Source organism: Gopherus flavomarginatus, chromosome 4, assembly GCF_025201925.1.
Source record: "Gopherus flavomarginatus isolate rGopFla2 chromosome 4, rGopFla2.mat.asm, whole genome shotgun sequence".
In the NCBI taxonomy this organism is placed as follows: Eukaryota; Metazoa; Chordata; order Testudines; family Testudinidae; genus Gopherus; species Gopherus flavomarginatus.
The window spans coordinates 130,884,122-130,911,190 of NC_066620.1; the positions used below are offsets into that span (position 1 = coordinate 130,884,122).

Below are 27,069 nucleotides of genomic sequence, written 5' to 3' on the forward strand. Positions count from 1 at the left end.
AATACTATAGAATACTATATTCTTGTGGGGGCCCCTGTGGGGCCTGGGGCAAATTGCCCCACTTGCCCCCCTCTCTGGGCAGCCCTGCTCCCGCAGCTGGAAGAGCTGGCTCTTCCGCACCCCCACCCCCACAGCTAGAAGAGCTCACTCTTTCCCGGCAGCCAGAGGACCTGGATCTCTCCCCACAGTCCCAGGGCCGAAGGAGCTGTCATCTCCCGCCCCAGTCCAGGGCCAGACGAGTTCTGTGCCCCCCAACTCCTGCTTGATCCTCCATTGCACACGCCCCTGAAGCACTGTGCCTGCCTCAGGTACAATGGATGAAATCTTGGCCTCCTTGAAATCAATGGGAATTTTGCCGTTGACTTCAACAGAACCAGGATTTCACCCAATATTTCTGAGACAATGCATCTCCACACTTCTCTCTACTACTAACACTGATTTAGAGCCACAATGTAGCCCTTAGAGTTTAAGATTAAGACTGCATCTATTGCTTACCTGTTTTTCATTGTATTTGTTTCTCTTCTATATTAGTTCAACTTGTTAATGTTTATAAACTTGGTAAAAGTAAATTTATTTTATGTTTACGACTGTTGCTTGCAACTAAGGCTCTGTCTACACAAAAAAGGGTTTGCTGAAATAACTATACCACCAAACTCTCTTAGTGGAAATGTAGTTTATACAGGGAGAGATTTTTACAAGTATAGTTTTCACCAGATCCCCAAGCAACAGATGCTCTACTGGCAAAAGGACGTTTTTGCCAGTATAACTGCATCTACGCTAGAGTATTTGCCAGCCTACCTATATAGATTTTTTCATATGCATTACTATGCTCATAGCTATGCTCTTAAAACTTTTAAGTATAGACCAGGCCTAAAGATAGAAAAGTCATATTAAATACTGGTTTAACTGAGACTGGGAAGGAATTTGAATTGTTACTTAAAATCCTGACCATTTTTGTTTGAGTGTTCATGCTTCTGTAGTCAAATTATAACTTAATCAACAACATTGTAGGCCCCGTATAAAGTTGTGGAAATAACTGATTTTTCAGTTCACTGGCAGTTCTGAAAAAAAAATCAGTTTGAGTCCACGTGAATCTGTGAAATGTTTTGGTTGATTTGAATCTGCATTTTTTGGCAAAAAAATGGTTTTGTTCACATTTTTTTTGCCCAACTGTGGCCCAACATAGCCCACACTTTGTGCTCACGAACTCTCATTGGTTTCAAAAGAAGCTCCACATACAAAGTCACTATATGTGCACACCAAGGTCCTGAATTAAAATGAACAGACAAAAAACATCTCTACAGAAATCCAGGAAGCTGAAGTGTTCTTGTAATCACACTGCTGTGGGCAGCCTGATAGGAAATAAGCCCTCAGTTGAACATATTAAGACTATAATTCCATCAAGAAATTCTTTTGACATCATAAATCAACAAGATCAAATGCTTCATTGGGTTAAATATCTGAAACCCGAGAGGAAACATTTAGAGGGTGCAGTCTTATTAAATATAATACCAATTTAAAATAAAATATTCCTGTAGAATTTCTCTTATTTCCTTCGCCCCCCCCCCCATTTCTGTATTTCACCCCTCATCCAGAGAATCTTAATGGTGAGTTCAGCAATGTTAAGGGAGAATAACCTCTAAAATATAAGGAATGTGTGACAGTCAGATGTACTCATCTGTTGAAACAGGAGCATCTGAGGTTACTGTTAAGATTTTGCTTTATAATGCAAGTTTGAAGCTGGGATACATATTGCTTTTCAATTGGTGTTGGAGGTGGAAATGAAAGCCTTATGGAATGTTGGAGTGTTGGTGACAGTGTAGGAGTCAATTAGGGTGACCAGTTGTCCCGATTTTATAGGGACAGTCCCGATTTTTGGGTCTTTTTCTTATGGAGGCTCCTATTACCCCCCACCCCCTCTCCAATTTTTCACATTTGCTGTCTGGTCATCCTAGAGGCAATGTGGAAGTGGCAAGGAACACAGGAGACTTTTCCCTTCATTTGTTATTTCCATGGTTGGTGAAGTGTGTCCTTATTTACACTACTGTACTTCCTGGAAGCCCAAGTCAAGATCAGGGTGGGGAAGCGGGCCCTGTGCTACATGTTGTATGGACATAAAAGTAGACACAAACTCTATCTGGAAGAGTTCATAACCTAGTAATATCAATCTCTTCAAAATGCTTTGTGATCCTTGGGTGAAAGGCATTATATAAGTGCTAAATATTTGCCATTACTAATAATTGCAATAAGTGAAAATGATTATAACCACAGTACTGGTGAGACCTGTACATTTTACTGGCAGTGTTTTCTTATATATTGCCAATCCCAAACCGTCAAATGTCCTAAATTGTTTGTTTGTTTGAATAGAGTGTTATTTTTTCTTTTCACTCTTGTTTCTGAATTGTATGATATATTTATTTAGTATTTTCCTCTGCCACCGTGAGGCAAGAGGCTTGTTTTAAAAATAAATGGGAACTGACAGTCTCATATAATCACAGGACACCAGGGGCTCCTGCTTTGAGAAAAACACCAAATATTTCAAGTGAGCAATAAAATATCAAGAGCTGGCAACACTGTGACCTCACATTGCAAAATATTAGAATATGGATGGGCCCTAACCAAAACCCTCCTACTTGCGCCCCCCCTCCATATGCGAGGGTCCAGAATCCAGCTTTGATTTGAAGAGGTCCATTAAAGCTACAATGGGCCTATCCAAGCTCCCAGTTCCGAGCTCCTGCATTTTTTCCTGGGGAGAAGAGGATGATTTAATACCTCCAAGCCAGGGGGGCTGGCACAATTTTGATAGTGTGGGTGCTGCTGAGGGAAACCACACGTTTGGTGTTTATTAATTTTTTCATACTACTTCAAGCCAGAGGGTGCAGCAGCACCGCTACTTTCGGCCCCACTGCTCCAGCCTTCTCTGACCGGTGCCACCTGCGCCCTTCACTAGTCAGACGGGAGAACGCCCCGGTGCATTGCAAAGCACAGCAGGGCAGAGGGCGAGCGACCGGCAAACGAAGGGTGTCGTGCCCGGTACTACAGCTCTTCCAAGGCACCAGGCCCACCTAGCCGCCCACCCCGCTACAAGCCGGGGGCGCCCAACCTAATCCAGCGCACCCCAGCTCCTCCTCTGCCGCCGCCTGCCAATAACTGCGGCAGCCCCCCCACCGCTGCGCCTCGCCATAGGCCGGCTGGGGCTGCCAGTCTCGGGCCGCCCCCGCGGCGGGGGGGGACCCGGCTCCGGCGAAGCAGCGTGAGTTGGCCGGGGGCGCGGCTGCGGTTGCGCCATCTGTCAGGCGGGGGGAGCGAGCCGGAGCCGGGCTCCGCCGCTGTCGCTCGGGAGGGGAGGACGCGGCGAGTCGGAGCGACGCCCCTGCGAGCCCGTCTCCCTCCCTCCCCCGGCTGTAGCCCGCGCGTTGCTGCCTCGGCTCCCGGGGTCTTCGCTGCCTCGCCCCGCTCCTTGCTGCGCCCGTGTGGTCCCTGGAGGAGCCGGCGTTGGCGGGCGGGGAGGAGTCACCTGGGGCGGCCCCCCGCCGCGAGGGGGATGCTGTGAGCGTGGCTTGGCCGCGCCAGCCCTGCGCTGAGCTTCAGGTAAGGGAGCGAAGCCCCAGGGCCCGGCTGCGGCCCGGGGGGGGACCCTGGGGAGGAGGAGGAGGAGATGCTGCGCCGCCGGCCGCTGCTGTGTTGTTTCCTTTGTGTGGGTGTCGGTGGGTGTGTGGGAGGCTTTCTCGGGAGAGGTCGGGGCAGCGCTGCTGCAGGTGCCCTCCACCCCGAGCCCCCTGGCCTAGGCGTGCAGCTGGAGCCCCGCCAAGGGGAGCGGTGCCAGGAGGGGAGGGGGAGAGGCTGCGGATGCAGAAGCCTTACATCAGTTTTATGTATTTTTCCGTACACGTTTGTTTTTGCCCCCCCCCCCCCGTAGTAGTTTACCCCCAAGAAAAACGGAAGCTTTATTGCTGCTGCTGATCGTGCGGGCACTGCGGGGTTGGCCCTGGGGGTGGATTGTTGTGACCCTGCTGCTGCTGAGGATGATGGGCGATGGTAAGCCAGTTCTGGCAGAATATAACAAGCTTGCTGGGGGGAGCCCGTGGCGCTGTGCGGCTTGATCAATTCACGTTTTGTTTAATGTTTTGTGGCTCTGAAGCGCTCTAGAGGAACTAAATACGAACTATGATGTAATCATTTAATAATTGATGCTCATGTGTAGCTGGGCTCTGACCCATGCTGCCATTCTCCTGCTTTGGACCATTTGCATGTTTTTGGTTTTGTCCCATTCTGTCCCCACCCCCATTTTAACTCTTGAACTGCAGGGTGAGGCTTTATTAGTTACTGAGCTAGAAAGGGGTAACTGAGATTCATCACAGGGCTTTATTTGCTGCAATTTAGGGGAGAGAAAAAGGGGGAGGGGGAATAACAAATAAAACAGCCATCTATCCCTCTTAGATTTTATAGGATTTGTGTGTGTGACAAAGGGCCCTTTCAGTGAAGAGAGGCACAAAATGCCCAAGGGTGGTAGGATTTGAAAGGAGGTTTGCTTCTTGTTTCTTTTCTCTGTTCCCTGGGGCTTCTCTCTCCCCAGATGAGGCCGCTGATCTGCTCTCAATTCCTTTCCAGCCACATTTAGATTAGTGAAAGATACCAAATGCCACACCACGGGTGCCAACATTTTGCTGCATCTGCAGAGCTACAGTATATTTGTAGTCAAAGTTTCTTTAATAATGTGAAATCTGGTTTCTACTGCCTCAATAACTTGCCTTGCTGCTGTTCCATGTGGATTTCTTTAATTCTAAAATGAGAACATAATAGCCTCATCCATTCAGTAGTGATTGGGGAGGGAGAGAGAGATGGGGCTGATGCTTAAGGAGAAGATTTTGGTCAAGTGCAAGGGAACACACTGCAGTTTTTCATCAGTCATTTTGATACATTCTGTTTCTTAGAATGATTAATAACAGAGCGGGTTTGTAAGAAACACAGAGTAGTGAACATGCTTTTAGAGACCTTGTCACTTTCCTGCCTGTATGCAGCCTCCTTACCTCCCACATCCTTCCTCTAACTACCCAAATGGCTGTCATACTTTCCAGTTTTCTAAATATCTTTTAACTGGTACTCCCTTGCCAATGCTCTGAACAATTGCAGGTGAAGATCTTTTGCTTATATGTTTGTAGGGGAAGTGGGTTTGTTAGGGTTTTGTCTAGCTCCCATAGATGAAGAACAGCAAATTAAAGGGACACTGCTAACTTGAAATAAAGACTATTTCAATAATGAATTGAAAGTAGTTTCCAGCACTACACTCACATGCTGAGTTTTGTGGTTTTACAATCCCATGTTCCAATTTTTTAAAAATAGGTTTTCACTCATTTGCTATGACAGACTCACACAGAGAAAACTGTATATAAAGTTCTGTTAAATGAACAAAGCAAACTAAGTGGGGGAATATATAGGGAGGAAATGTCTTTTTAATATTTCAGTTATAACCTTTTTAGTTGTTTTTGTAACAATAGTGATTTCTTAAAAGTTAACCAAAAGTGGTTTTCTTGTTTTTCCCCTCCCACCCACCTTTGCCTGCCAGTTGAAATCATCCAAGCCAGAAGAGCAGAAGATCTTGGAATAATAGAGAATTCACTCAAACCTTTAATGCTTGATGCATATTCTAAGAAAAAAGATTAGTTGAACCTAACGGATGTCAATTATGTATGATATTTTTTAAAACGTGTCTTGCCGAGGTTCCTCTTGAAAAAATGGAATCACTTTTAATACATTTTATTACATTTGTGACCAGTGTGTTTTTTTTCTTCGTTAAAAGTAATATGGCTTAATAGCTGCCTTTTCAGTTATTATGTGGACTAAGCTTATTTCATTCCTGTTCTGTAAACTCATGTGAGAAGCTCACTGGAATATTCAGATTGTTCTTGTGGGTTTTTTCTGTGAGCCTATTGGTATTAAGCACTAATGCAAAAATAACTTTAAAAGTATCAATTTATGAACTCATTTCAATACCATGTGCATGCAATAATAATAATTTCCTTCATTGGGATGTGTTTTGTGAGGTAATTAACTTTGACACTTTCCTCAGCTCTGGACACACACTGAAGTTATGCTATATTATCTTTTGATAAAGCGTGTAATGGCATGGGGATATTACTTAAGTTATATTAAATTTTATAATTAACAGGAAATAGTTTTCAGACTGGCTGAATACAGTCCTTATTAGGCAATAAGGACACCTGCATGTAGAGATGAAACAAAATACTAGGCAGAGCTGTCAGTGAAGATACTATGGATATGATGGAAAACTACAAGTAAAGGTTATTTTTAACTTCACTGTTAACACTCATATTAGATTTTTAAAAATTAAAACCAGTTAATATAAAAATTCAGAGTAAAATACAAAGAGTGTTGTAAAATCAATTGTCTTAATATAGTTTTTAATTGTTCAATAATTACATTGCATGAAGCATCTGAGTAACGTTTTCCAAATGTGCACAAGTGGAGCGTAGCATGAAAAGGACCTTTGGGGCCATTGGCTCTATGGGCTTGATTAAAATGAACACAGGCATGATATGATTTTCACTGGATTTATGGTCTAATAAAAATTCAGTTAGACAAGTTAAAACTACATGGTCCCTCCATGATGATTTAAGGTTGTGTATACCTCACAAGAGTGTTATTTTTTCAGTTGTTAGAAAGTATTAGTTCTGCATAAAATATTATTACATGTTCAAAGCATTGTACATGTGAACTTATCACAGTTCTGCATTTGACACTGTGTACTCTTACTGTGATCTTCCTTCAAGAGTAAGAGAACTAATAATGCCTCCCTTTCTGCCCCCCTAAGAATTCATTATAGTGATTAAGTCACTGCTACAAAAATAGGGCTTGACCCTGCCAGCCCTTGCCTCAGTAGTCTCATTGAGATCTGGCAATTAAGGTCTAGTTCGGTGAATAAGGGTTTGCAGGATTTGGATCTATATGTTGCAAGTCAGCCATTTATTTAGTACATGATTTTTCAGAGATGCTGAGCACTTGCAACGCTAACTGAAGTCAGCAGTCACTAAAAGTTCTCTGCCCTTATGAAAAATGCTGTTCCTTTACTTTACATTTATAAGCAACTGTCCAAAAAAGCATCTATCTTAGAATGTATAGTCCAGATCTTCAGAGCTCTGTAGGCTTCTAACTGCAGTTGGTTTCAAGTGGAGTTAGGCATATAAATACCTCTTGAGGATATGGACTTAGGTGCCATTGACACTGACCACATCAAATGAAAGACCAGATTCTTATACACTTGTGTATGTGCTTAATTTTACTCATGCAAGCAGTCTCATTGAAGTTAGTGGGAATACTTGTTTGTGAAGGTAATCATGTCTCTTCAGGAGTGGGACCATAAACACTTGGTCCTGCTAGTGAAGTCAGGAGGCTGGACTTGATGACCTTTCAAGGTCCCTTGCAGTTCTAGGAGATAGGTATATCTCCAATTATTATTATTTATTTACAAAACTAATAACTTTGACCATATACATCAGAAACTAATTAGGCCTTGCAGCAAAGGAAAAGTACCCCATCTCCTGTCTAGCACTGGCTGAAGGATAACAATTCATTTTGCAAAGGGTTTTTAAATTTAGCTTCATTTCGAATCAGAACAAAACCCTCAAAATTCTGCACAAAGGAAAATTGCTAAGATTTTTTTGTTTCAGGGCAGTTGAGAACTTCTGTTTCAACTTGCACTCTTCTATTTTATAATGTATAATTTAACTTTGTTTCATATGTTTTAAGTTTCAAAACAAAAATAAAAATGTTTTATTTCAAAAATGCCGAAACAAGATGTTTTGATGTCAGAACATTTTGATTTTTTGTTCCAAAATGAAACTTCTGCAAAATTGAAACTAATCTTGTGACAAGTTTCAGTTTAAGTGGAACTCCATTTTCCATTGGAAAATGGGTCTGAAATTTTTCCAACCAGCTTTGCCCCCTGAATTTCATGCCTTAATCAACATTCCTGCTATATGTCCCCCACCCCAAAAAATGCCCCATAAAAATGAGGCTCACAAAAATAACCTGTTTGGGCAACTTCAGAACAGGAGAGGAAGTGAGTTTCATGGGAGGACAGGAACCTATGTCACTTGATATTGATGGAACACCCTGCCTATCACAACTGTGGAAGCCTAGCACAGGGAGCAAGACTACTAAAAGACTAGCACAGAGTTGGACCCAAGACCTTTATTTAGCATAAAACTTTTTTTAAACTGAGAGGATGACATTAACTCCAGCAAAGCCTTATATCTAAAAACATTCTTCTACCACACAAATAACTTTGTAGAGTTTTTGTGGGTAAGCAGATGAATTACAGAAAAATATCTTTAATCAAAGAGCAGCTCCAAGGATTGTAAATACAATGCTTCATACTGAGACCCAAGGCAATAAAATAAACTGTGTGTTGCAGTTGTGAGAGCTGGGGGCAAGCAAATAGGAGGTTGGAAAAATCCCCCAAAGTAGCAGAAAGGGAGAAGAAGAGCCAGCATAATGTGCTCCCTCTTCTCTTGAGCCCACATAAATCCATGTCCATTTCATACTGTAGGCATGCAGTAGGTGTAAGGAGCTGGAAACAGTGGTGTTGGGAACTTGCTCCTCTGTGGCATGCTAGGATATGGCTACACTTGAAACTTCAAAGTGCTGCCGCAGCAGCGCTTTGAAGTGCGAGTGTGGTCGCAGCGCCAGCGCTGGGAGAGAGCTCTCCCAGCGCTGCACGTACTCCACATCCTGATGGGGTTTAGCACTGCGGCACTGTTTACGCTGGCGCTTTACAACGCGGTATCTTGCAGCGCTCGGTGTTTTTTTCACACCCCTGAGTGAGAAAGTTGCAGCGCTGTAAAGCGCCAGTGTAGCCAAGGCACTAATCTCTGAAACAGGTGGATATCCAGTGAGCTGTACTGCCAGGGAGAGTGCTTCACATCATCTAATTGCAGTTTGCACTTTCCAGTGCTATCCTAAAAAACTGTAAAGAACTTTGTAGGATAGCGTAAAGGAAACTCTGTCGCTTAGCACTAAAAGATAGGGCGCTTGTTAAACCCTAGAGACCTCATTAACAAAACCTTGTTTTCACAATCTTGAATCACAGGGCTTATGCTTCAGATGACTCACGAAGTGTCGGTTCTAAAGCCTTAAAAAGCCCTTTTAAAAATATTTTCTTAAATGATTACATTATGTCACTTGTAATGAAGTGACTGAAAATTGTTCTGAAGCTGAATTGACAGTAACAGCATGATGTGCATAGAAGTAGGGGAGAGCTTAAAAAAGGTAGGAGAAGCGTCAGAGGCCAAGGAGATCCAGGAGCTGAAAAGCAGCAACAGAGAAAAGTAAGGGTCATGCACAGGTGATGTCTGAAGAATGTAGATGCATCACAGAAAGATTTTCATTTTTTTAAAAAATATAATTAAAGGGGGGGGGGAATCCAGTTTCATGGCAGAGACTCTTCCTGAGACCTTATTTGAGAGATTCAGGCATCCATTTTTGTATAAATACAAAATAAATGGAAGCTTTGACAAAACTCTATTACATGTGCAAACTCAAATCATCAAGTTTTATGCATCCGTTAGCTGGATTACCATTTAGAAGGGTAGTTTTCAACCTTTTTTCATTTGCAGAGCCCTTTTTATCGATATAAAGGGCCTTGTGTGGACGGGTGCAGGGTTAAATCGGTTTAACGCTGCTAAATTCGGTTTAAATGCGTAGTGTAGACCAGGCCATAGTCACCTTTCGCAGTCCCCTTAGACATAGTCTGCAGACCCTCCATGGGTCTGATGACCACAGGTTGAAAACCACTGATTTAGAATATAAAAACAAATGGGCCTTTCACTGCATCTCTTCTATTTTAGAATGGTGGATACTTCAAAGAATGTTACGTTTGTTGTTCAAGCATAGGTTTTTGGGCCACATTTAATGAAGTTGAGTCCAGTTATAACAGCAATGATCTTGCCCCTTAACTGTCAGGAATACGAACTAAGATGTGAAATGCAGCTTATGGCTTACGTGCCATTTTAGAAAAAGAAAATTTCTCAAATATTTCTGTAGAGATGTTTACAGAGTATTTGGGGTGATAAAAGTCTTGTCACAAACAAGTTCCCATAAATTGCAGAGTTCACTTAGAGCTATACCACTTGTGCTATTCCAAATTCATGGCTACAAACCTTTACAGTGTATTAGCATGCATTTGCAATTCAGGCCGAGGTTTTCCAGATAATCACCCTGTTTATAAATGCTTTGATTTTTTTTTTCAATTTATGAAATATGAATAAATATTACCTGAACTTCAGCAGCAGGGTAGCTTGAGGAATCAAATCGCAACATAAAATATTTTAGTTCCCCAAACCTACCTTTTCTGGTGTTGGTTGGTGAAGATATAGGATCCACAAGCAGGCAGTCTTCCTGTAAATTTGTCTCAATGGAATTCCAGATAGAGCTTGCTGTGGATGGACTAGCTTAACCCTAAAGAGAGTGCTCTAAATCAGGCTTGCAAAATTCTGCAAATCCAGTAGTCCAAGATGAATGTAGTGGTTGGACTATTGGAGTGAATCAAATATCATTAGTCTATGTTTTTAATCACTATCATAGTAAAGGGAAGATGAGTAGATATGCATCTACTAGTAAATATTGTGACATATTAAGCCCTCCTTTAAATTAAGTGGGCCATTATTTGTACAAAAATAACTTAGTTTTTTAATATTTACTCTTTAAAAGATCTCCAAGATATGATCGGTTTGCAAAAAGATGAAGTGTGCCACCTGATGTTTCTGCTCTGTTCATCTTGGCATTTTATAAAAAAGATCATACTGTCAAGATAGCAAAAATTGGGTTTAATGGTAAATTTTATAACATTGACCCTGAGGCTTTTGATACTGTTGTGAGGAGTACAGTATAAATGCCTAGAGATTTTTTTTTAAAACCCAAGGAGAGTCCTAGCAGCTTCTGCTATTCTACAGCACTTTTTTAATTTTTCTCTAGTAAAAATAATAATAATAATAATAATAATAAATTAGCGTTGTTCAAAATGTGTTGAATATTTCTGACATGCTTGCATTCTTACTCATTTTTGTGTTGTATGCGTTTGTCAGGTCTTCATTTGTCAAGGTAGTTTCTGCTTTGGAAACATTTTTTCACAAGTATATTAGTGAAGTGATACTGAAAACTTATCAGCCAACATCCTATGACTCGTGGTACAGCGTTAAGCGTGGAGTAAAGGTTGTCAGTATTCTACATGTTCAGTTTTGATTCACATTAATTCTCCCTAGACTTTTCTTTATACTAATTAATTCCCCATATGTTGTCCTCAGCTGGTCATTATTTTACAACTTAACATTAGACAGGAAGGTGAGAGAGAAAGTTTTGTCATGGGGCTGATACCATTGCTCCAGTAACTCCTTGACTTTGTCTGTGAGGTTTTCAGGAGGTATGATGGGAGCTATTAACTCCATTATTGTAACTATGGCTGGGTTTTTCTTTATACATACCTCACTAAGAAGCAATGGGTTGGATATAACCACATCTGCATGGGTAAGTGTAAGACTCAGGATAAAGGCCTCTACCTTTCTAGTAGGCGAGTTATACTCTTCTGCAAATAATGTCTCTCTCTCTCTCTCTTTTTTTTTTTTTTTAAATTAGTGAGATTAATGGCATTTTACCTGGTTTTTAGTCCATCTTGTAGATGGACTCTCTTGGAATCTCTCACTCTCTAATCTGTTAATGTGCTAAAACAGGTTCTCTGTCTTATATTTTTACTTTTGCAGTGGATGGGGATATATTGCTATCTGCTTGTTAGAATGAGAGAGAGGGTATTTAGGAGACATGGCTGCTTCTTTTCTCACTCGGCTATTGTCTTGCCAAGTAATCTTAAATTCTGTGTCTCCATCTTTTCTACTTTACAAAGAAGGGTAAATTAACTTATTTTACAAGTGTTTTAAAATCCTTAGTGTGAAGGTACTATTTGTGTCCATCAGTTTTACTACATTCTAGCATTACTGATGTACAGTAACTAGTGTTGAGAGACCCTCCAATGGGTCGGTTTGAATTCCTAAACCCCACAGTTCATCCAAATTCCCTATGAATATTTTTAGTTTGGAAATCTAAGTAATAGAGTTGCTTGCAAGCAGGGCCAGATTAACCTTTTGTGAGCCTGGCACCAAACATATTTGTGGGCCCCCAAGGGAAATGATTGTAAAAGGCAGGAGACTGACACAGCTGCAGAGGTTTATTTACAGTATTTACAAGTTTCAGTTGCAGATGGAGGTGGCTGCCACTAGGGTACCAGCAATGGTAGCCCTAGGGCAAAAATAAAATAAATTATAAAAGAAAAAATTACAAAATAAAATATGGTGGGTAAAAACTGCTAACAAAGCCCTTGCACTTGCAGCTGAAGGTGGTAAGGTTTGTGATGGTCCTTAGCTCCTGTGGGAGTTTTGTGCCACAATCTTGGACGAGCCCCTGAAACAGCTCTGTGTTCCACATAGACAAGCTTGTGCCTGAGGAGCAAAGTTGTATATCATGATCTTCATCCTGAAGCTTTAGGCAATCTTTGAGATATGCTGGGCCCAGGCTATTCAGCATGAAGTAAAATACTGTTATTTTAAAGCAAGTTCAAGAGCTCAACAGAAAATGCTCATGGAAACACAGCAGAGAGAGGAAAAAGGAAACACACTCCTCTCCATGCCTGGTTGGAATATAATAACTCCATCATACCCATCTGCATTAAAAATGATTACAGGAGCAATCACACTCTTCTCATTCCCCATAAATAAGCCAAGGCTCATGCAGCTGCTCCTTAAAAGGTCACATCATGTCAGGGCACAAACCAAAACCTCTCTCTCTCTCTCTCTCTCTGACAAAGAGCAGTCCCCATCTCCTTGAGTCCCCCTTGCTGAGTATTCCGCAGGAGTCAGGGAGGTTGGGGCTGCATGTTTGGGAAGCCGGGGGAAGGGGAGCAGAACAGATCAGACAGTCTCTGGGACTTCCAACCAACTTGCTTAGGTCCCCCATACCCTGGGGAGGTGGACTATGCATGGGTGCCCAGCAGGCACATGGGCCCCATATGTTGCTGAGAGATGGCACCCTTCTAACTAGAGCACGGGGTGCCTAGTGAATGATCACTTCCGCCTTACCAGGCCTGGGCACCAAGAAGGTTGGACATTCAAGTCCCGCCTGTGGTTGGAGTGAACTTGGAGGGTCAGTGCCCCAGACCATGCCAGGCTGCTGAGCTCCCCCTCTCCTGGGCACCTGCTGTCCTTTCCCTCACCCAGAGGGGCACCCATCTCTCAAAGAAAGGAGCGCAGCCAAGGGGCTGACCCGCAGCCCTCAGCCATCGGAGCCTCGCAGAGTCATTCCAGGCAGGGAGAGGGGCTCAATGGGCACCTTGCTTCCCCTCCTCAGGCAACAATAGCTCCACATCCAGCTGCCAGCCACAAAGTCCAGCTGATGCCTCTGGGGGGCGCAGACGGTGGCTGCCCCAGTACCAGGTGCGCTCAGCAGACTGGCCAAACAAAGCTCCCAGCCTGGGCTGCCCCAGTACTGGTTATGGACCCCTTCTGTGTGTGGCCCCGGCACCACTGTCAACGTGGTACTGCTTGCAAGATATTCAGGTCAGAAATAATTGAGAATTTCCTTTCTTGTGGTACTTTTAGGGCCTGGATGAACTCAGGAAGCAGAGCTGTGAGACAACATTCTCTTTGTGCTTTAAATCTCTCATGTTTAAAAAAAAAAAAAAAAAAAGGTCAAGTTTGGATCCAAACAAGCACACTCATCCTTACTTCTGCATACTATACTCAGGATGCAACACATGTAGAGTAAATGGCAAGTGTTAGATTAATAATGCACATAATGTTGGATCATAACGACTCTATCAACACTTAAGAGAAATTTCAGATTTTTTTTTAATGCTAATGCTTATCTTTGATTTCAGACTCCCAGAGTGAGGGGTTTTCTTGGTGGTAAACATAACTAAATGAAAAGGCTGGCTGAGAAAAAAGCCCTCAGGAGAAAAATCTTATGAAAAAAGAATCTCTTTGCCTTCTACCTTTTATGAATGAGGGGAACTAGAGGACAAGCACTAGAGTTGCCAGCCTTGCTCACTTAAGCCAGCATTACTGGCATGCTGAAAACGGGAGCAGAATGTCTAGTCCTAACATCCAAGCAGGGATGCCAAAATGAACAAAAGAAATTATGGACTAAAGAAAACGTAAGGAAAACTGTGTGCCTTATCATCTCTGTTCAGTCACTATGTATTGAAGAGTAAAAGCATCCAGTTTATAAGAGAATTTATTTCTGTGTGAGTTTGAGAGCAGCTCCAGTGGCTCTCATATAAGAGGTAGAAATAGAAGATGTTTATGGGGGTGGATTGGGTTTTCTTTTTAAGTTATTATTTGTAGCCCCTCTGGTGTTGGTCTGTTTGATGTAATGATTTTTAAAGATGTGTTTAATGTTTTTATTGTTTCCAAAACTTTACAAAAAACCTTTTTCAAGAGTTAAGTGGTTTGATTTATGCGTTAGTAGGCAGAATATTAAAGGCTGTATTTGATTTCTCCCTCAACCCAGTTTTTAGTTTTGATGGTGAGAACTGCTGTTTGGAGTTCGTCTTGTAATTTTTACACTTAACTATCACGTGATTAATTAAACAGTGGATGGTGTAAGTTCCATGAATATAATATAATCATGATGATCTCATTGAGCACTCGTTCAAACCACTGTAGGGATATATTTTTTCCATGCATAAGAATTTGTCAAACAAGCCAGCCAAATTATGTCTTTGTGGTCAACTGTTTAATGATGTGTCATGTAAACTACATCTTACTAAAGTTAGATTTAATCCTCTTATGGCTAATATAGTTCAGTAGAACTATTTGGTGGGGTTTTTGTTTTGTTTATTAATTGGTTTCTTAGCAAAAATGTGGTCTTTAGCCAAAACTTTAGACCTAATCCTGCACCTATCAAAAGTAATGGTGAGTTTTGTCTTTTTACTATGGTCCAACATCTGGCTCCTGGAAGGGGAGGTAATATATAAAGAATAAACTTATGTTCTTGCATGAGCAAAGTGACCTAAAATAGATTGACGGTTAAATGGATGTTTATTGTGCACTACCAGAGGCGGCTCCAGGCCCCAGCGCGTGCTTGGGATGGCAAGCCACGGGAGGGGCGCTCTGCCGGCGCTGCGAGGGCGGCAGGCAGGCTGCCTTCGGTGGCTTGCCTGGGGAGGGTCCGCTGGTCCCACGGCTTCGGTGGACCTCCCACAGGCACGCCCGCGGGAGGTCTACCGAAGCTGCGGGATCAGCTGAACCTCCACAGGCAAACCGCCGGAGGCAGCCTGCCTGCCATGCTTGGGGCGGCAAAATCCCTAGAGCCACCCCCTGTGCACTACTACAAAATATGTTAAAATTTAGAAGACACTCACTACTTGATGGTAAAACTTGTTTTAAAGTCTAGTATTAGGCATAAAAAATACGTAGGTGTTACTTCAATGTATCTATCCCCCAGGAGGAGGGATTACTGTAATGCTGTTAGGGAGTTGCACCTTTAACAACTGCTCAGACTTCTGTGATCAGAAGACCATAACATAGTTAGAATCTGCACTGCAGTTATAAGACTTTATTTCTAGACACTATTGCATCCTTCTTTCAAATCATGTTACAATGAGAGGGAGAATAGTTCTTGACATACTACATATAGTAATGCAACTCAAAGGCATTGTCATGTCTGTCTGCAGGGTAAATTTATGTAGGCCATATATGTGCTCTTGTATTTGACAAATTGTGTAAATTTCAAATCATTATGTGAATTGATTTAATCTTGTAAAATGTCATAATTGAAAAATAGTTGCTGGTGTACTCCAAAGATGAAAAAGCAGAGAGAAGCTTATTTTGTTCCATGTTGTTCTCAAAACCTATGTGACAATGCAGGGTGAGTTCCTACTTCCACTTGCCTAGGAAGTCTTGCTAATGGTTCCACCGTGTATTTGAGTAATCTGGCCATCCCAAACTTGTGACAGTAAAAACTTCTTATAGTGCCATCAGTTTATTAATATACAATACTTGTTTTGGCTGAGGAAATGTGCAGAGGAAATAACAGTCAAACCACATAACAGATTTCAGTAATCCTAAACTCTAATTTAAATGATAATATCACATGGAAAGTGATTTGTAGAGCATTCTAGTGAAAAAGTATTCGTGTCACTTTAAAAGAAAATGTCACCTACAATAATGCATTTTACTTTAGATTTTCTTTTAACTGTTCATGTTGTGACTTTTCTTTAACTGTGTTAGTATAACTGAGGTCAGTTTCTAGAACTAAGAAGGTGTTTGTTTTTATCAGAGGCCTATTGTGGAGTTCTTCCTGGAAAGTACAGTTTTCTTCTCAAATTTTAATTTAGTAAATTAAACAGGCATTTTGAGAGACATCCTCTGATGGTACAGTACAAGTTGTCATAGCTCCACTGAAGCTGCTGAAGCTCTAACAATTGGCTCTAGCTGAGGATCTTATCCCTCCGTGTACTTGTAGCTTTTTCTTATTGCATTTTAAAACTCCTTGATATTTAAAGGGGCAGATAGCATGCCAGTGTTTGTTCATTAAAATGAGTAACTTTGCACCCAGAAACATTTGGGTTTTTATATTGTGCTGCACACAACCTTGGCATTTTGCACTAAGCAGTTTTCTTGCAGCATGCAGTAATATAAACTGAGGCAACAACTTAGTACCACGGTGATTGCTTTTAGTAAAATAATGAAGAAAATACATACAAGAAAATACATTATCCACTAAAAGAGGCATTGAATGTGTGTTCTGCTTATGTCCCTGTGATAGTTATTGAATAGAATACGTAGTAAGCCACTTTAAATGTCACATTCAGTAACAGTGTGAATCCTCACATCTAACAAGCATGCAGTTCCAGTGTCCCAAATTGTGAATGATAATACAGTAATATATTGAGATTCTAATAAATCAGAGGGCTTTTAAGGGTTTCAAAACTTCAGTAGCGTATGTAATATTATCTGACTAACATAAGTACATATCATCCCAAATATTCAGTGCAGAAAAAAAATGTATTTAAGATACAACTCTTACTCAGCGGCAGTATTACCTAAGTACCAAGGAAATTTGGTTTCCTGACATACCTAGTGAATACCAGTCAGAGGATGACTACCATCCTTCTAATCTGGGTCAGTTATGAGAGGCTACAGAACCTGCTCTTGCAGAGAGTCTTGGATGGAGAGTGATCCCTACAAGGAGACTGAGTTGGTATTTTATGCCTACTTCCTCTTTACTCCTCATGCATCCTATAAAAAATGATTGGAGACGGCTGCACTGAGCCAGTGCTGTGCCTCATGGACCCAAAGCGTGCTTGCTCCTCTGCTCCCTGTTTCTACTCAGTATTGAGAGAACCTCATTCTCTCCCAAAACACCCAGGGAGGCATGAAAGGATGCAGCTGTAGGGAAGGGAATGTTTGGCTTTGGTTTGGGGGAGGTAGAAGGGGGAAATCAATATCTTCTCTAGCTCCCTTACCTTCTGTCCCACCAGGGGACTTCCTCTGAGTCCCTGTTCCTTTCTGGCTATTGCTGCCACTGCTTTCCTCTCACATTCCCCCTTATTATATTTGACAGCCTCATAGTGGTCCTGATTGAACTATTCTAGGAGCCCCGTCAACTCCTACCCACAGCAAATCTGTCTCCATCGTTGTATCCTTCTTGCCTGCCCACCTCACCTTTCTCTAGTCAACTGATCTTTTAATATAAAGAATTTCTCTGTACTTGAATTGGCAGAAGTGTTTGAAATGGCCTTGGTCATAATACTGTAGAAGTACTTATATTCGTGATGATTAAAATAGAAAGTTGGATTTTTTTTTTTTGCACAGTAGTAGAGAATTATATGTTTACAGTGTACAGTTGTTGTCGTAGGATAAAATGAAGGGACCTCAGAGAAGTTAAGAAGAGGGCCTTTAATAAGGGGATTAATGTAATCAAATAGCTCATTCAGGTCATTTGGAAGTATTGATGTGTGGAGGGCCATAGCACAGTTAAAGGCTATTGCGAAATCAACATCTGTACTGCATAGGGAAACACCTGGAATTTCAGCCATTTAGTATGACCAAAGGGGCCTATCTTGAACTTGTTACTGGGGCAAAACTGCCAAAGGGCACTTAAAGAGGGCTAAATAATTGTCATGGTTTCTTTCTAAGCTCCGCTCCTGTGTGGGTCTGGCTGTCTTTTAAGAGCATGTAGGCCTTCCAGAGCAAGGAAGTCATTTTCTGTCATCTATCTTATCTTGATTCAGGGAGTCAATTTATTAATTGCCCTAGTGTACTGTGTATGTGAGTAATGCTTCAGATCAGGTAAATGTTTGTTTGGGATAGGTTTGATACATGAAGGGGCCACGAAAGCTTCATACAAAACTGTTTCTTAGTCAGAGTTTGTCAATGAGCTGAAAGAGTGTGGAAGAGAGGATAGGGAGGATATTTAGAATTACTGTTTGTTTGTATATATTCTGATTTAAACACACAGTGTTTTGCTACAAGCTAAATGTTAGACAAATTACAAAACCTGACTTTCCCTGAAGAGTATACAAACTAGAAAGAATGCAGGATAATTTTTTTTGGCAAACTGGAAGGAGGAAAACTGGAAAGGATGGTAGGGAGATATGAACAGAGCTTTCTGAATAATGGATTTTTATTTGCTGACAATTCTCAGAAATGAAATTAAAACAAACTTTAAAAATTATTTTTTAACATTTTTGAAAACTTAATAAAATTGAAGGAAACTTTAAAATGAAAAGTCATTTTGAACTGAAAAATAGAAGTATTTCATTGGGAAAATATCAAAATGAAAGATGACTTTTTTTTTTCAACACTAAAAATACAGTAAAACTGAAACAAATTAATGAAACATTTCAGTGTTGCCGAATCTGTAATTTTGCTGAAAAAACATTTTTGCCAAATAATTTCACCCAGCTCTATATCTGAATACCTTTTCCTGAGGTAGTAGCACTTCATTTCAGTGTCTGAGACCCTGCTCCTGCAAACACCATAGTGAGCTTATGTTATAGATTCTAAGACTGGAAGGGACCTCGAGAGGTCATCGCATCCAGTCCCCTGCCCTCATGGCAGGACCAAACACTTTCTCTTGTAAAGTTGTATGAATATTTGCAGGATTGGGATCCAGTATTGCCAACCTTAGGTGTTCAAAAATTGTGAGACTGACTTAAAAAGGATAAAAGGCTTTTCTTGGTGTTGTGCATTTTTTGTTTGCCTTCTGGCTTTTGAGCCTTTAGGGTGCATCCTGGTCACATTTTCAGGTTTTTCTTTGCAACTATGAGGGCTCAGATTCTCATATAATAGCAAGCTTCTAAGAGTATTGGGGGGGGGGTTTTCAAAAATACAGATATCATGAGGTTTGTGATAAAATTCTGATAGATGGCAATTTTGGGAATGTAGGAATGCTTCCTCTGAAAGATCCAGTTCAAGTCTCCAAGCTTTGGAGCTGACAAGGAAAATAGTAATAGCCTAGCCTATAAAACAAAGGAAATCTTGACCTGACTAGCTTTGGTGTAAAGTTACAACTTGCCTGTGTTTTTTGCTAATATTGGAAATTAGGTACTCTAATGAGATTCTTTCAATCGTACAAAAACAAGCTCTATATTTATCTCCACATAACACACACATACCTTTATTTGAAATGTAAAAGGTAATGTTGCTTTGGAAGGACTATATTAAAATCATTTTGGGTTCTTTTAGTAGTTTTGATATGCTTCTCATCATCTCCTTCCCAAATATCTCAGGGGGAAAAAAGGATCTTATTTTAGATTGGTGCACTTGAAAACTGCTATTGTTGCTCTGTTCATGATATCAGTGGAGAGGAAAGATATTTTAGAGGCATGATATCTTAGCCCACGTCCAGACTAACCCGCGGCATCGGCGGGTTAAAATCGATTGCTCGGGGATCGATATATCGCGTCTAGTCTGGACGCGATGTATCGATCCCCGAGCGCGCTTACATCGATTCTGGAACTCCATCAACCCGAACGGAGTTCCGGAATCGACATGGAGAGCCGCGGACATCGATGCCGCGCCATCTGGACGGGTGAGTACCTCGATTTTAGAAATTCGACTTCAGCTACGTTATTCACGTAGCTGAAGTTGCGTATCTAAAATCGATTTTAATACCCTAGTCTGGACGTGGCCTTAGAACTCATCAAATACTCAGCTTTGGGTACTTGCTGGTAGTGAAAGAGATGGTATTGGCAACTTGCAGTTGTCATGAACTTAGTGATGGTGGGTTTTTGTGTGTTTTTTAACGTGTGTTACTAGCTCTGAATATCAGCTTTCATTTTTCTTAAAAGATTCTAGCTGTAATGATTGTAGAGAGAAGTTTCAACACATGAACCCCAAATACTACAACATCAGAAGATTAAAAAAAAAATTCTTAAAATGTCATGATTTTTTGTGGAGCCTGACTCATGACTTTGAACACTTGGGGTTTGAAATACTTTGAAGATGGCATTTATTTAAAGTCAGGTCTTTTGGCTGTCAGCGTCTGCTGCCCAGTCTTACAGAATCTGCCAGCGAAAAGCTGAGTTATTTTTTCCTTACTGAGCAATGTAATTTTCTTTAACACCTTCCAGTAAAGACACCAAGGCATTCAAATTTTATTAAAGTGAAGTTTTTCCAGTTTCAGGTTTACATATGTACAGCATATAATGTACGTTTTCAATATATTGTGTGGAGAACTAGTTGCTAGAGTCATTTTGTTGCTAATGAGTCCTGCATGCTTGGCTTATAACATACTGCTTTGAAAATTGACATGCATAAACTGGTGTAATGGAGGCTGATCCTACAAATATTGTTGTTAATGTTGGCAGATGTTCATGGTTAATATAGTGCTTTCTCTGTAAATAGCTGTTACTCTCTGGCAAGCAAGTAGCTTATGAAGAGTGGATAAGGTCAGGGGCATTGCTGCATATCAAGCAAGAGCAGGTGGGGTGAACCCAAATGCATTATTTAAAAGGAAATGGGTGTGACTTTTCTCCATGGGCCCAGAAGGTTGCTCTTGCTTTTCTAGCGATTAAAAATATGTGCAGTCCTGCACTGAACCCCCCCACCCCTACCTCCCAAAAATCCCCTAACGTTTAAAATCTTCCAAAATGTCTGGCCTGGACTGTTGAAGTGTGCACACAAGCTTCAACACGTACATAACTGAAATGGTCAGGAATGTGCATTGTCTATAATTTTGCTGAATCGGATATGTTAGATATGACAAATGACTCAATTTGTAGTAGATTAAAAAATATTTCAGACAAAAAGTAGGATTCAATGTCTCTCTAAGAAAAGCCTCCCTCCACCCCCAATGGAGGGGCTTGTTATTGCAATAACTATGCCTAGTCAATGCACAAGGAAACAGTGTCAGTGGAGGGTCGCTCTGTCACTGGGCTTATTTGTATGTTCTTTACTGCTTTTATGTCTCTCTGTGAGTGTGCAGATGGGGGAAATTGTCCTCTTTAAAAAAAAAATAAAAAAAAATGAACAGGGTTCTGTTACATCCCCTCCTCCTCCTCCACCCTCGCTACCAGTAACCAGTGGAAGATACAAAAAGAAGTGCTGGGCAGTTTGCCTTCTGGGCATATTCAGCAATCTAACAGTTTTTTGTTCCACCAGCCAGCTGCAGTACTGAAGTTTATATTAATAGGCTACATTTGTGCATGAAAACAGGATTTTTGCTATAGATAACTTAAATGTAAGCAGAATTGGGCCTTGTAGTATTTGGAGTTATAGACCTGAACAGCTTTAAGTCACATTGTTAATATTCAGAATGTTTTAGGATGATGTTGGGTCTCAACTTTTATCCTTCACTTCCCAGAGGTTGAATCTTATTTAGAAAATTAATATCCAATTGCAATTTTTCACTGTTGTATTTAGGAAATGCCTAGGAAATTATCTGGTCCTTTTGAAGTGCTGGGCACTCTTGATGCCTATTTGACTTCAGTGGGCAGTTAAAGACATTCAGTACCTTGCAGGGAGGGCAGAATTTTTAATTCTAGCCTCAGCTGGGATTTCCACCTGCATATTTTAATTTAGCAACACTTCCATTAGTTTTGCTGGATAAGGATTCTTGGATTGGGTCCTTAAACCATAAGTATCACATTTGGTGAGACTTTCATGTTTGCTCTGTATTTTTAGCTGCAGTGGCACCTCTCTTCAGATTTGGTTTGCACACTGGGTATGCTTTGATGCTTGCCAACTAAAATAATCCCCTTGGGACAGAAGGAAAACCAAAAAAAGAAATTCCCCATCTATTGCTGAAATTTAATCAATGGGTGGGGGAACCCAGCATTTTAAAAACATATATTATTATTGTTGTCTTTGGGGCGAATACCTCAAGAAAATTCAGTCTGGTTTCTTCATTTCCTTTCACACAAGTGTTATGTTTTGTGGGCTAAAAATCCAGCACATTTTTGTGTCTCAACTTTCCCATGTAGACAAGGCCCAAGTAAGAGTTTAACATAGATCTGTTTATAAACTGACCTAGTTAAACCAGCATAAACGGCTGTGTAAATATTCATATTTGAGGTTGAGCTGCTAAATTTGGTTTAATTTAAACCTGTTCCCAGTTAACTTAAACTAACCTTAAAAAAACCTCTTACAGACAAAGAAGTGACCCCAGAAGCGTTTCCACCAATGTAGCTATATCAGTTTAAATTTAGGTCTATATTTTCTATTGATATTGGTTTCTAGTATCCCTGTAAAATAGATCAGTTAGTTGCAACCACTTCATATAAGTGGGCAGCTCTGTCATTCATTGCTGTAAGTCTCTTGCTTTAGAGCAAGACCAGCTACACTCAGGGTTGGTGTATGCTACAGTGTTCTGTCAGCATAGCTATGTCTGGCAGGAGTGGGAAGAGGTGTGATCTCTGATGCACGTAGCTGTGCCAGCAAAAGCCTCTAGTGTAGATGAAGTTATACCCACAGAATTGCACTTTTATCTATCTAGCTTGTTTCACGCGCAGCTTGCGGGGGGGGGGGGGGGGGAGAATAAGCATAGCTTTGCTAATATAAAACTGCAGTCACATTACCAGCCATTTAGCAGTTTAGTATACTAGTATTCTTATATTAATAGAGCACTCCTAGTGCAGACATTACCTTTCTCTTCACTGAGGCTGTGTTCAAGAATACCATTACTTCTATAATGGTTCTTTGCTTCTTCTGCTGTAGAAGAAATAGTAGTGCTGATATGGCTTTGGGAGAGATTTTATTGTGTTTTAAGACTTTCTGTCTACTCTTCAAATGTGGACAGCAGCAGCATTCTGAAATAGCTCTGGGCAGGAGGAGCATTCTGCGGACCGGCATGCCTATATCTCTACCAAGTATCTCAGTTTGATTTAAATAGATATTTGCTATGGCAGTACTGGATATAGAAACTGTAAAAGCTAGCAGTGTTTACTTAGACCAGGTCTGCAACCACAAAACATGTAGGAATGTTGAAATAGGAGCGGGTAGGTGCAGGTATAGATATTGATAAATCTTGGTCTTCTGAGAATAGCAGCCTAGAGTAGCACAAAACCATGCATTATGACCAATCTAAAGTTTTTTCATTGTTATTTTAATAAGAAATACATGTAATGGATGAGTCATGCTTACACCAGTTGTCCCCCCCCCACCCCTTGCTGTAGATAAAGCTCACAGTGTGATGGAACTCAGTCATCTGAATGTTGACTATAATTATGCATATATACAAGTAGAACCAGTATACATTGCCTATCTAGTGACTTTGCCATACATTTTGGAATCAGTTTTATAGTCTTGCTGCATGAAAATACTCAAACTAGAACTAATAAGGAAAATTTAGGCTGAATATTAGGAAAATGGAAGCACTGTCACTTAGGACCCTTAAAACTTGACTGCACCAACCACTGATAAAACTGAATTACAAGAATAATTCATCGTTGGGTGGGGGGCACAGAAGGGAGATGGATTAAATGACCTAAAAGGTCTTTCCTAAATTTCTGTGGTATGATTATTGTACATAGGGCTGATAGCACTGCCTTTTATTAAGGTAGCTATTTTAAGACTCATTTTTCAGTTTTATAATTTTGCCAGACTTGACTCTTTGAGCTGAAATTCTCTATGCTGCATGTTTTCCCAAGGCATTTCTATTTTATTTTTGGTCTTGGAATGCAGCCAATATGGTTCAGCTGTTTTCCAAGAACAAAGCTAGAGAAAAATACATTTTTGTCCATGTTAAATCCTGATGATCTTTCCTTTGAACAGCTCCTAGATTGCCCCCCTCCCCCAAAGTCTTTAAAGCAGGGACTTGAAATTTGGCAGAGGGTGGCCTTTGTATCAGGTATGTGCCGATCGCTGTCCTTGTGAAAATCTGCTCAAATTTGGCTGAGTCATATGCCTTTGAAAAATTGTAGTTCACACATGCTCAGTGAGACTTGCTAGAGCTTCATAACTGATTTCCTGATGATTTGGCCCATACTAAGTAAACTCCAGCCTGGGGCCAAAGACTTTCTCTGCAGTTGCTGCTCCAGGCTTGGCTATTGCTGGCACTAGTATTGAGAGCAGGAAGTCTGTATCTCTTGTGCTCCCAATAGCTCCCCTGCTGGGTCCAGGCGATAGGGAGGGAAACAGAGGGGACAAGACCTGAACCTGGTGGTACTGGCAGGGAGAGTTTGGACAAGGAGGCTGTGGTTGGGGAAGAGACTAGCATTGGATGCTGGCTGGGGTGGGAATGAAGCCAGCTGATTAACCATGTAGGTATCTCTGTGATGCTATATGATGGAGCTCCTGATTTTTTCAAAAACAGCAAAGAATCCTGTGGCACCTTATAGACTAACAGACGTTTTGGAGCATGAGCTTTCGTGGGTGAATACCCACTTCTTCAGATGCATGTGGTGGAAATTTCCAGGAGCAGGTGTATATATGCTAGCAAGCAAGCTAGAGATAACGAGGTCAGTTCAATCAGGGAGGATGAGGCCCTGTTCTAGTGAATGGCTTGCCAACTACAGAACCAGTTTCTCCTCTCTTGGTTTTCACACCTCAACTGCTAGAACAGGGCCTCATCCTCCCTGATTGAACTGACCTCGTTATCTCTAGCTTGCTTGCTAGCATATATATACCTGCCCCTGGAAATTTCCACCACATGCATCTGAAGAAGTGGGTATTCGCCCACAAAAGCTCATGCTCCAAAACGTCTGTTAGTCTATAAGGTGCCACAGGATTCTTTGCTGTTTTTACAGATCCAGACTAACACGGCTACCCCTCTGATACCTGATTTTTTCAGTTTGCTGTCTTAGAAAACCTAATAAATAACAGGAAAAAAAAACTTGTTGAAAGAATATTAAGGTTGCAAAGTAAAGCAGAAGTTAGGAAATGCAAGAGTTAAGGTTGCCCATGCATCCTTTATTCAGCCCCATTGTGTGTATGCATTGTGATACAGACTTTAATTACATGATCACTGTCAATTTTTTCCACAGGACACCTGCCCCGTTCAGTGCATAGGATGGATGGTGCTTAGTAAACAGCTATTCAATATTTGTTCTCCTCTTTGTTCAAAGTGTTGCCCCGACCTTATTTACTGCACACTATTCAAACCCAGCTCTGAAGACAGAACTATTAATTTCTTCATATATATTTGTATGGTGCTCATCACTGCAGTATTTGCTTCACAAATGTTAATAAATTAATGTTCACAACACCACTGTGAGGTGAGCGGGTGGTATTATCCCCATTTTATAGTTGGAGAAATGAGACCCAGAAATTAAGGTTGAAAGGATCCACTAGTTTTGGGTGCCCAATTTGAGGCCCCTAAGAATTGATGTTTGTTTATTTAGCATTGTATAGCAGTTTATGTTCAATACACAGCTCCTATTGACTTCACTTGCAGCTGTGAGTGCTCAGCACTGCTCCAAATCAAACATGGGGGCTCAAGTGAGGTACACAGAATATGAGGAACTCACAACTGATGCCCGCCTGTGAAAAGTTTGGTTTCAGTGACATGCCTATAATTGCATAGGAACTCTGTGGCAGAGACAGGGGTAGATTCTAGTTCCCCAGGACAGCATTCAGCTTCCTCAACCAAGAGACCTTCCTTTCTCTTACTGCAGTCCCCTGCCTCTTTCACTACACACTTTCCAACTTTTGCAACTGGTGAAGTGGGGCTTGGAGGCAAGTCTCTTTCACTACAGAAGACTGATTTATCCCCAGAGCATTGACTTCTGTGCACTGAACGAGGAAGTGTCTGTGAGTAGAAATAGTATGTGATCATGCAGTTAAAGTCTGTGCCATAATGCAGTATGCACAAGGGGGCCAAATCAAGGTGGCACAGGCAACCTTAAGTCTGGCACTTCTTAACTTCTGAAAACTTAACTTTGCAAACATAATGTTCTTTTAACACTGGTTTTGTGTGTGTGTGTAATAGAATAATTACATTAAAATAGTGCAAAAAAAAGAGGAAAAATTTAAAAGTGAGGTTTTATTTTGCTTAGCATATGAAGTAGTACACTAGACAAAGAGAAGCAAAGGTCTTAGCGCTAACTTCTGATAGAAGTGGGCAGGTGTGAAACCTAAACATTTGCAGTTGCATGCACTAATTGTGGCAAACGTTACAAACCAGCTTCTGTGTAACAAGAAAACCATTTGTGGGCAACTGGTTTAATCTATTCAGAATGGAAATTTGGTGCTGTTCTTTCTGTGGGTGTTTGCAGACTTCTCTGCACTCATGAAGAGGTAGGATGTAGCTGTAGCTCTGAGAAAGTCAGCTGAACCTAAAACAGGGTTTCTGTGACATCAGAATTGATTAGAATGGGTATTTCTCTTAGTGACAGGAAGAATGAGACCTTTTGCATGTTTATTAAGGGTCTTAAAAGGTAAAAGTACTCTTTCAACTATATAGCTTTTAATTTGTTTTGGGTTGGGGTTTTCTCCCTCTTAATATGTACCATATATACCTACAAAAGAGCAAACTACTGAAGAACTCTTCCATTTAAAAAAAAATAATCCCAAACCCTAGCCGTTCCATTGATTTATATTTTAAAAATTAACCTGATGTGTC

General features: G+C 41.0%; 1 protein-coding gene across 4 annotated transcripts in view; it reads left to right on the forward strand.

Annotated features, from left to right (window-relative positions):
* Window positions 1–3,290: 3,290 nt before the first annotated feature.
* FYN (FYN proto-oncogene, Src family tyrosine kinase) overlaps window positions 3,291–27,069 on the forward strand; it is a 181,574-nt gene continuing 157,795 nt past the window's right edge. For 2 of the 4 annotated variants that reach the window (XM_050949697.1, XM_050949698.1), the window contains exon 1: window positions 3,291–3,591. The gene's annotated coding sequence lies outside the window, so the exon portion shown is untranslated. The remainder of the gene's footprint in view (window positions 3,592–27,069) is intronic. The other 2 variants (XM_050949699.1, XM_050949700.1) reach the window with 2 other exon arrangements.